Source organism: Papaver somniferum, chromosome 9, assembly GCF_003573695.1.
Source record: "Papaver somniferum cultivar HN1 chromosome 9, ASM357369v1, whole genome shotgun sequence".
Classification (NCBI taxonomy): domain Eukaryota; kingdom Viridiplantae; phylum Streptophyta; class Magnoliopsida; order Ranunculales; family Papaveraceae; genus Papaver; species Papaver somniferum.
Genome location: NC_039366.1, coordinates 80,656,447 through 80,667,789, shown reverse-complemented (window position 1 = coordinate 80,667,789; position 11,343 = coordinate 80,656,447).

Below are 11,343 nucleotides of genomic sequence, written 5' to 3'. Positions count from 1 at the left end.
ATACCCTCCCTCAAGATGGAGCATGTAGATCACGAATGCCCATCTTGGACCAAAGAAATTTAACTTCAGTTTTCTTTTTTTTTTTTTCTTTTTTTTTTCAACGCTTTTGCGAAAAAAATCTTCAGATCATAGTTTAAGGACGTTTCGGTCCTCTTCGTAGTTTAAGGACATTTCGGTCCCCTTCGTAGTTTAAGGACATTACGGTCTCATCTTCGTAGTTTAAGGACGTTTCGGTCCCCTTCGTAGTTTAAGGACATTACGGTCCCATCTTCGTAGTTTAAGGACGTTTCGGTCCCCTTCGTAGTTTAAGGACATTACGGTCCCATCTTCGTAGTTTAAGGACATTTCGGTCCTCTTCGTAGTTTAAGGACATTTCGGTCCCAATGCAAGTTTAAGGACATTGCGGTCCCATCTTCGTAGAATACTTCTTGTACTCTTGGTTTCTTGGTTTCTTCGATAGAATACTTTTTGTACTCTCTCGACAACTCATAGGATTTGAACCTACTATTGTTGTTCTTTTTCTCATCACCTCTTGGTGATTGTTTTTTTTTTTCACAACATGAATGTTGTTTCTTCTTCTATCTTGTTCCAGTCACGCTTTTTTTTTTAGAGTCGAAACTTTCACACTTTATTTTTTTTTTCTTCAAGATTCTCTCACAATCTTTCTCTTGTTATGCTTCTGTCACAAGCAATAACAAACACAAAGTCTGCCACACTTTGTAAGACTTCCAAGTTTCTGCCACAAACTCTTCAATCACCATGTTTGAGCTTAATATGACACCATCCTCCCTTGAGTTCAAACATAACCACTCAACTTACCTTATCATTCTAAGTTTATAAATTCTAGTCAATTTAATCAAACAATACCAGTTCTTTTTTACTGAAATACCTTTGATCCGCCATCAAACTGTACCAATCCTTCTTGACTGCAATACAAGCTTTGATCCTCCATCCTCATTGATTTCGATTCTTGACTTAACCCTTTGAACCAACCACTTACCCAAAAACTTCTTACCTCAACAAACATCAAATCTGCTATCTGCAACGTCTCTGACAGAACACATCACACGTTTTTATTGTCATCTTCTGTCACAAACTGTGACCATACTTTTGTCACGCTTCTGTTATCTGTTACAACTCCACTGTAACAACTTCTTCTGCAACAACTCTTTCGTAACAATTCTTCTGTAACTGTTCTGTAACGATTCATTACTGTGATTGTTCTTTGTAACATATCACATAATGCAACAAACCTTCAATAATTTTTTTTTTTTTTTTACACGGACCTTGTGACCATCTAGGGCAGTAATGGTACGTCCCTGGTCTTGACCACAGACTCCTTCTTTGTTTTAAACTCGAGCAGCTACGAACTCAGTTCGTGTTTCTTCCATTGTTGGTCTTCTATTTCTTCCATTGTTGATCTTCATGATCATCGCAGTCTCGAACTCCTATTCTCTGTCACTTCCGTGGATTTCAATCTCCATGTCTTGTCACTGATGATCAAAAAATACTCAACAACCATTAAACCATGGCTACGAAACATGACAGGACATAAGTCTTCTTCACCATTAACATGCCAGAAAATCGTAATCATCATCAATCTTCACAGCAGCATACTCAACTACAGCGAGATCTTGTAACCCTTAACTACAACCATCACCATCTTCTTTAATCCCTTGAACCTCTTCGGAAGCAAGATACGGTAAACATGTTTTATACCCTTGTTTCTCACGCAACAGGGAAACAAACAGATCAACCCCACCTTGTTTTCCTGTTCTTCTACCGTGTACTACTAAATTCACTGGCAAACACTTCCCAGAGCCAGCCATGGAACCAAGCTAGGGCAGTGGTCTCGGTTCTACTTCTTGTCCTCGAACACAGCAAAACTTAATCTCCAGACAGCATCCATCCAACCTTCTCTGCAACATCAATGACAACAGACTCCACGGCTTTCTTTTTCATCAACTTCATGTGATAACCCTAAACAGCTTTTGGTAAGCAATATGTCACGAACAATAACCTGATCTCACGCCTTCTTCTCATCTTCAAACTTAATACGATTCTCTCCTCTCTTTTTTTAACTCACGAACCATGGTGAAGACACACCAACGCAGCAACAATTTGACAGACCTTGCTTTCATGACAGCATCTTTCTTCTTCTGACAAACAGCAACACGGCTTTGACAAGTCTTTCTCTTCTTCATCTAAACTATTTTATTGCAGCACCAAACAACGACTTTTTTCTTAAACCCTAAAACATGGAAAAACTTCTCTAACTTTCTCTCCCTCTCCTCTCTCCTTGCTCTGATACCATGTTAAGGATCGAGCAAGAGAGAGGAGAGCATAAACGCGGAAGCATAAAAGACTACATTGATAATAATCTTGGTGTGTCAACTTTCATGGCTCAACATCCTATTTATATAGGAAATAATATATGAGAGTCTATATTTAGGAGATATGCACATTAAGTTGTGAGAGTTATATTAGGAAAGTGTCTATGTTTAGAGTTTGATCTTAGTTAGGAAAGTGCCTTGAGTGGTCGTCAAGTTTGTGAACAATATAAATAGGCTGTTGAGCCATGAAACTTGAAATGTCTAAACGTGCATAAAACAAAACAAATCTAATAAGCATAACCATTTAACATATAAATTTTGAAAAAAAGAAAAAAGTAGTAATGAGTATACCAAATCGTTTGCATAGTATAGGGAAGTGTCGGGCCTCAAATAGAAGTCATCAACAAACTCTTCAACGGCCTGCATATGAAAGCAACAAATTATTATACAATAATCGGAGGTCATTAAATAAGTCAAACTTTCAAATACTTTATATTCGGAATCCTATCGGTTACCCAAAACATCCGATTTATGCAAATGAATGTACACAGTTTACTGAGTGCAAAAAATGATATAATCGGAAGCTAAAATATATAGTAAACCAGACGAATATAAATAACCGGGAGATAACTTTAATCGATAAACATCCGATTTTCAAGTTTTCGGAAATTTTATTTTGAGGCCACTATTATATTCGGCAGTCAAATAATGTTAAACTATTACCGATTGTAAAGGATAAGAATACTGAGTTTTGAAATTTTCTGAGGAATTCGTTTTTGGGGCCATTCGGAGGTAAATAACTCTACATAACTACCGAATGTAGATATTTTTGGAAAACCAGTTTGGGGTTTTTCTCATATTCGGCAGTAAACTAGTATCTTGGAACTACCGAATATACATATTTGGTACTCAGTGTGTTATATTTGTAAGTTTAATCTAAAAAAAGGGAAAAACCATTTTTTCCTTCAACCTCTTCTCTATAACTCTAATAACTCACAAATGTAAAAGAAATGAAAAAATGAAACAAAAATCATTCTAATACTGCACCGACCACAATCCGAAGTCTGGGAAATATTTTGGCTTCCGATTGAAATCGGAGGATAACAATGTTATCATATCCTCCGAATATATAAGGGTAATTTCGCCATTACGAATTACGCGAGATAAGGGCTGGCTACATTTTCCCTTTGGGTGACCTTTTTTGTTTTATTATTGGCCCCTAAATCCTTTCGAGTGGCCCCTAAAAACGCGAGGCAAAAAAGACACTATTGGTACAAGTATATGGGGGATTGCACTCAGCCAAATATGAAGCGTCTACTAAAGAAATATCCTCCTCCCAATCTCAATCTGTCTCAATCAAGGATATTTTCAGCTTCAGGAGGTCACAGCCTCTGTATGGTTCTTTAAAGGGAGGCAATGGTCGTACATAAAGGTGGTCTTAGCCTGCTGGTTTTGGGAATGATAGCACATGCTGGAAAGTTACATTTCTGGGGAAACAATACTTTGTATCATACTAGTATATGTAGTTGTAGTGAAAACCCCCATATAATGTGGGTTTAGTCTATAAAACTCCACAAAATGGATCTTTTATGAATTATTCCATATTTAGAAAAACTTTTATTATATGAAAGCTATTATTGGGGCGTCTCCAATAAAAGGGTTTCACCTAATAGGACAAAAAATGAATCACTCATAAGTAATTTCAAAAACCCTTTATCTAAAATAATTTTATAATGACTAAATAACCCTTATTTAGTTAATGTTAACTTTATTTAATTAGCTAAATATTAAATTTATATATTTGTGAACTTTGGAAGTAAGTTTTTGTGGGAAGAACAACTAGAGAGAATTATTTTTTTTTTGGAGATTTCTTTCAAAACCTAGATTTTGATTTACTCAACCAAAATGAATGAAACCAGATACCAATTCGAGGTGGGTGAATCTTGATATAATAGAGAAAACAAGTTTTACATACCTCATATTGGAGATCAAGAGATGGCTGATTTTGTTAGATGGTAGAGAGGGTTTAGCACAAAGTGATGGTGAATCTCAACCAATTGAAGAAATAAATCGACAAAGTGAAGAACCAATGGTTGAAAATCAACAGGTATACCTCTAAACTATCTCCCATGAGTTCAATTTCGCTCAAAATCAGCTAAAGTACGTAAAAAAATCAGATTTTTCGCCTTACAGACCAGATTACGGTTGGGTTTAAGCTTCGTTACCAATTGTAACCACAGTTTACGGTTAGGTTTGGATGAACTCCAAACCGTAACTGGTATTCAATAGGACAAAACCCAGTCGTAGAAGTATTACGGTTGGGTAAATGGCATTCCGAAACCAACCGTAACACATTATGTGCATGGGTATTTATTGCACTTTCTACGGTTGGGTTTGACATAAATCCAAACCGTAATTTGGCTTACGGTTGGGTTTGGTTTTTTATATTTCAACCGTAAATAATCATGTGATTTGGAATTTGTTCCTACGGTTGGAAATACAAATTTTACGGCTGGGACCTGCGGTTGGGTTTGTGGCTCTTAAAACCTAGACGTAAGTGTAGTTTTCCTTCTTCATTTGGACTAATATTGTGACATTTTGGTTGATAGATCGTGCTTCCACCTAGACCAATGCCTGCTCAACCTGATGCAAACGAAATTCTAACTGAAGATTCTTCCCATCACTATTTGAATGACTTGGTAGGTGTTTTTTTTTTGAAAATAGTGGAAAGATATGTTACTCAATCATTTGGACCATATCACTATGTTTTTTTGACTAACTTTGAGTTGTTGGAACATGTAAACATGGAAAACGAAAGATGAGGCAAAGCAATGGGATAGAGAACGTGGCTAGTTAATTATGCGTGTTATAGTTTGTAATGTATCAACAAATGACCGTCACTTTCAAATGGTTTGCGAGTGTAGTGGAGAAAGTAAAAGTCATGTGAAAAAGGGTATCGAATATAAAGGAAAGACGAAGAGGAAGAATATTACTTTCACTAAGAAGACTAAATTCCCGTTCAAGCTTCAATTTAAATTCAACAAGGAAAGTGATGTGTGGTTTTTGGAGAAAGTTGTATGCGGTCGTCATAACCACCTAATACCGGAGACTTTGCTAACCCATCCTTATGCGGCGCGGCTTAATGATGAAGAAAAAAAGATTGTAAGTTCCATGATCGAAAACCGCATGAAACCCATTGATATACTCGGTCATATAAAGCGCCTAAACCCATTGAATGTTTCTACTTTGCCAACCATCTACAACGCCAAAACGAAATTGAAAAATCAACAATGGGAAAATAGGAATCATATGCAGCAATTAAGGCATTTGGGAGAGAAGTATAATTACTCGGTTTTCCATGATGAAGATGAGGATAAACAAGTAAAGCATCTCATATTGGCTCATCCTGAGTTTATAAAGTTGATGCGGTGCTCCAATCAAGTACTTTTAATGGATTGCACGTACAAGACCAACAAGTATGAGATATCGGTGTTAAACATTGTTGGACAAACTTCCACCAACTCTCCGTTTAGTGTCGCGTTTTTCTTCTTGGAAGATGAGCTTGAAGAGAGTTATGTGTGGGCACTAAAATGTTGCGTGTCGTTAATGCAACAAATTAATAAATATATTTTCCACTAATTAACTAGTAATATAGCGGTAGTAAGAGATCGTTCCCACATAGAGATGTGTAATTGATATGTTAATTGAATCAGCAAAATAAAGTAAACAACAAAGGGGGTTTTGGTTATAAGATAAATACAAAGACAATAAGAAGAAAGGGATGATTAAGGAATCCTTCGCCGTTACCAAGCGTTAATAGGATTAGAATACTTATCTATCTTAAGTTATAACCATTCATCACCAACCGTAGAATAGCAGCTAGAGCAGTGTTATTCCCAAAGTTCCTTATGTAACCGGATACTGAAGCGCTCGCATATCAAGTTCTATCCAAGCGAACCACCTAATAGTAGCGCACACAAGGTGTAACCCAATCAGAAGCTTTAATTTATGTGAACTTAGATTGATCCTAGCAGTTAGACTCTTAGCGAAGGTCCACTTACTAGTGTTATCTTCACACACGATTCCTCCATAGAATCCCTCTATGAGGTCTCACGTTCTCTACTTGTGTAACGGTTATTCAACAATTACACGAATATCCTAACCCTTTACTAGCAATAGAATGATCAAAAGATTAATCCAATTGTACACTTGAACAATTTAGAAATCAATCATAAACCCTAAATATAGTGAAAACAAACGGTGATGATTAAAACTCTCAATAGATTTTTATTAATAATAAGGCTTCACGCTTAGAACATTAAATTCATCCTTAATCAACAAAGGATTTAGCTACTCATATTACAAAGAAGATGAATAATGGTGGTTTCCCCCTAAAGGGGTAAACCCTAGGTTTTTGATATAGAATAAACCCTAGCTTGTGATATGAGATGATATTTTTCTTTGGAAGGCCTAATACCTATTTATATAGGTTTACAATGCTTGGCCTCCAAGTATCCTAATCGGTTAAGGAAACCGACCCGAAAAGTAGTAAAGAAAGACCCTAAACATAGTTCGGGACTTTTGGCCTTCAAAAGTATGCATACCCGTTCGCATACTTAAATTTCAGTTAAATCCAGGGAAATATAGTATGCATACCCGTTTGCATACTGAAAAGTAGGAATTACCTACAAGTACTATTATAGTGGTATTAGTTAGTGGCTGGTCCACCCACTAAAGCCCAGTAACCGGAGGTCCATAATTAAAAGAAAAAAGAAAAATGGACCCAATTTTTTAAGCCCAGGTCATGTACACGTGCATAACCTATTAAGTATATATTCAGATTTCCCGAAATAGCCTTCTACTATAACACAAATATAATCTAGTTATTTTCATTTTTTGTTTTCATGCGTTTCTCTGATCCGTTTTTTTCCCTCCCTCTCATCTTCTCTGCTACTGCCGCTTACGAAATATTCTCTCCAATTCATTTTTGTTATGAAGATTGCTTACGAAGATATTTCGTGGTTTCCGGATAATCTTCTCCATTTATTTTTTTTGTTTCTCAACCGAATCATGAAGATCTGATCCATTTTGTGACGTTTTCATCTTCGTATTATGGATGCTTGATTGTTCTTTTAGGGTTTTTAATATCTAATCGTTTTATGGATGCTTGATTGTTTATTTTATTTTTATGATAATAGTTCAGAGTTCATCTTGTTGGTTTTAAATTTGTTTCAGTTTTTTTTTTGTGTATGAACCGACAGTAAGTATCTGCAGTAATGACAAAAACCTAGCTTTACAAAAAAAATTTATTTGATTCAGAATTACATATACGAAATATATAAATAAAAGTGTTTGGATTCTGTTTTTGCATAGATTTGTTAGTTGTTTTTGATACGCAACTGATTTTTAGGTTATGAATCAGCAGTACATATATGGCATACTGAAAAATACTGCTTTGATTTTGTTAGTTTTTTATAGTATTATCACTTTTTTTTGTTTGATCCAGAAGTATATATATGAAATACTGAAATAAAAGTGTTCAGATTCTGATTTTTCATATATACATTCATTACTGCTTTGTTTTTTTATATAGTTTTATCACTTTTATTGTTCAATCCAAGAGTACATATATGGAATACTGAAATAAAAGTTTTTCAGAAGTACATATACGTCATACTGGAAAATATTGCTTTTGTTTTTCTCACTTTTCAGGAGTACATATATGGCATACTGAAAAAAACTGCAGTACATAGATGGCATACTGAAAATTTTGTTAATTTTTATGGTTTTATTGCCTTTTTTTGTTTTATCCAGAAGTACATATATGGAATACTGAAATACAAGAGTTTCAGAAGTACATATATTATTAGACAGGGTGTATGTCTGTCAAGTCAACAATAGTTGACTTGACTTATCTGTGTAGTGTAAGTGTGTGAGGAGTTCGTGTGTCTGTAATAACATTACATTGGTTTTGTATTAATACCAATGATTGTCTTCTTGTAAGAATTATCTTTTCTATCAATAATATCTTAAACCTTTCTCATGGTATCAGTGGGTCTGATCCTGAGGTTCTTAAAATTGTACCTGCAAACAATATTTTAACGCAGAAACATTGAATCTCCCATACAAATTTTTCTCCAATATCTTTTTCCATATTCAGATTTACAATTTCCTATCAAGAACACAATTAGGGTTCTTGGTTCCTGTTACATAATTCTTCATCAAAATTATTCATGTCTGTGATTGTTTACACGCTAAGACGAAATATGGCATCTACTTCCGCTGCTGCTGAGAGTAATTTTACAATTCCATTTACAAACATTGGTAATTTCGTCTCCTCAAAGTTAGATTCTACAAATTTTCTTTTATGGCGTGACCATTTTGAGTCGATTTTATACTCTGCATCTCTATTTGGGTATGTTAATGGTGAATTGTTCAACCGGAGAAGGAAATTTTATTGAATGATGTTCTTTCTTTGAATCCTAAGTGGGTGTATTGCAAGAAAGCAGATTCTTTTGTAATGAGTTGTTTAAAAGCAACTTTGACATCTTTTGTGGCTGGAGATATGTTAGGTTTATCAACTGCTAGAGAGATTTGGTCTTATCTTGAAGTGAGTTTCAAGAGTCAATTTATGGCAAGGAAAAATTTGCTGAGAAATCAGTTGCATAACTGTAAGAAAGGTAATAATTCGATTCTTGTATATCTTCAGAGTGTTAAATCAATAGCTGATTCCTTGGATTCCATTGGGGAAAAGATTTGTGAATCAGATATAGTGATGTATGTACTCAATGGTTTAGGAAGGGAGTTTGATAATTTTGTAATCTCAGCACAGAATAGAGAAATTCCATTTACTTTTGATGAGATCAAGCCAAGGTTACTAAGTCATGAGCAATGGATCATTGATCAGCACCAAGATACTACTGCTATGTTTGATGCACAAAATCCTTCTGCCCTTTATTCAAGAAGTGGGAACAATTTTAATGGTCATGGAAGAGGTAAGAATAGAAGTTCAGAGAATGAGAGCAATGGGTATTATCATAATAATAATAATAACAACAAGAATACTCAGTCTTGGAAAGCTATTGGTTCTTCTGAAGCTTATAGTAGTAATGGGAGAAGGGATTATTCACAGGTAGAATGTCAAATATGTCGAAAGAAGGGGCATTATGCTAGCAGGTGTCACTTCAGGTATTATCCACCTCCATCTTCTACACAGAACAGTCAACAACAAGCTTTTTCTTCCATAGGAGATGAAATATCTGTTCAAGGATATTCTGCTTCTTCTACTTCTGAGACACCTCAATGGCTTGCTGATTCTGGAGCTACTGCTCATATGACTGGCAGTGATAATCTTCTTCAACATATTTCTACTTACAATGGCAAAGATACAGTCCAAGTTGGTAATGGTAAGTCACTTATCATCTCTTCTATTGGTTCATCTACTATTCACACTCCTAAAACTAGTTTTAGGTTGCAGAATGTTTTATTAGTCCCAGATATGAAGCAGAATTTAGTTTCTATTGCCAAATTTACAAGAGATAACCATTGCTATTTTAAGCTTCTCCCTTATGGTTATGAAATTAGAGATTTAAGTTCTCATGCTTTGCTTGCTCATGGAAATGTGATTAATAATTTGTATCCCCTGTCTCATTCTTGTTTTTCTTCTACTCATGTTGCATCTTTTACTGCATCTGTTTCTGCTCCTTCTCATGTCTGGCATTGTAGTCTAAGGCATCCCTCTAGTCTTATTCTTCACAAATTACAAACATCCAAACAAATTGTTTTATCTACTTCTCTTCCAACTTCTTTATGTCATCCATGTAAGCTTGCTAAAAACAAGAGATTGCCTTTTCAATTATCTCCTTCCCATGAAACAAAACCATTATCACTAATTCATTGTGATGTTTCGGGTCCCACAATTACTTCTTTGAAAGGCTATAGGTATTATATTGTCTTTATTGATGACTATAGCAGATTTAACTAGATTTATCCAATTGAGCTAAAATCAGATGCCACTCAGTGTTTTATTCACTTTAAACAACATGTTGAAAATCAGTTTTCTGCTAAAATAATTTCTTTTCAAGTGGATGGTGCTGCTGAACTTATTCAAGGTCCTTTTAAAGTTGTTCTTGACAAAAGTGGTATTCTTATTAGAGTTTCTTGTCCTAAAACCCCAGGGCAGAATGGTCTTGCTGAAAGAAAGCATAGACACATTACTGAAATGGGTAATTCTTTGTTGTTTAATGCGTTTTGCCCAAAAGATTTTTGGTATGATGCTTTTCTAAATGCATCTTACTTAATTAACAGAACACCAACAAAGCTTTTGAACTTTAAAACTCCTTTTGAGTTACTTTTTGGAACTACTCCAGATTATTCTTTTCTCAGGGTTTTTGGCACTGTGTGTTATCCAAATTTGGCACATACTAGGCCTGATAAGCTATCTCCTAAAACTGTGAAATGTGTTTTTCTAGGTTATAGTCCTTTTCATAAAGGGTATAAACGTTATAATCCTCTTACTAAAAAGTTTTACATTTCTAGAAATGTGGTGTTTGATGAAACACAGTTTTATTTTTCAGCATCTTTAGTAACAAATAATGATTCCTCTACATCTGTTGCTTCCTTACCTATTGATACCTCTTCTACTAGTATTTCTTCTTCTACTACTATGGTTACTAGGTCACAGAGGGGTATTTCCAAACCAAAAAAATTTCCAGATCATGTTTCCCATTTTTCAGTCAAATATCCAATTTCTTCTGCATATACATCTTCATTAGCCACAGTTTCTGAGCCTAAAACTTTTAAGTAAGCAATGACTAATCCTGACTGGCAAGTGATAGACACATTTATCCGTCTATTTTGAACTGAATTCTCCATATTGTTAGTACTCGATTTTGTGTTTATTTGGTATTTTATGTCTTTGTAGGTGTTTTTGGATAAATAAGCTTTTGCGGCGAAATTGGCTCGAAAAGTGGTTTGTTTGCGCTCGTGGGAGAAAATTACTAAAGACACC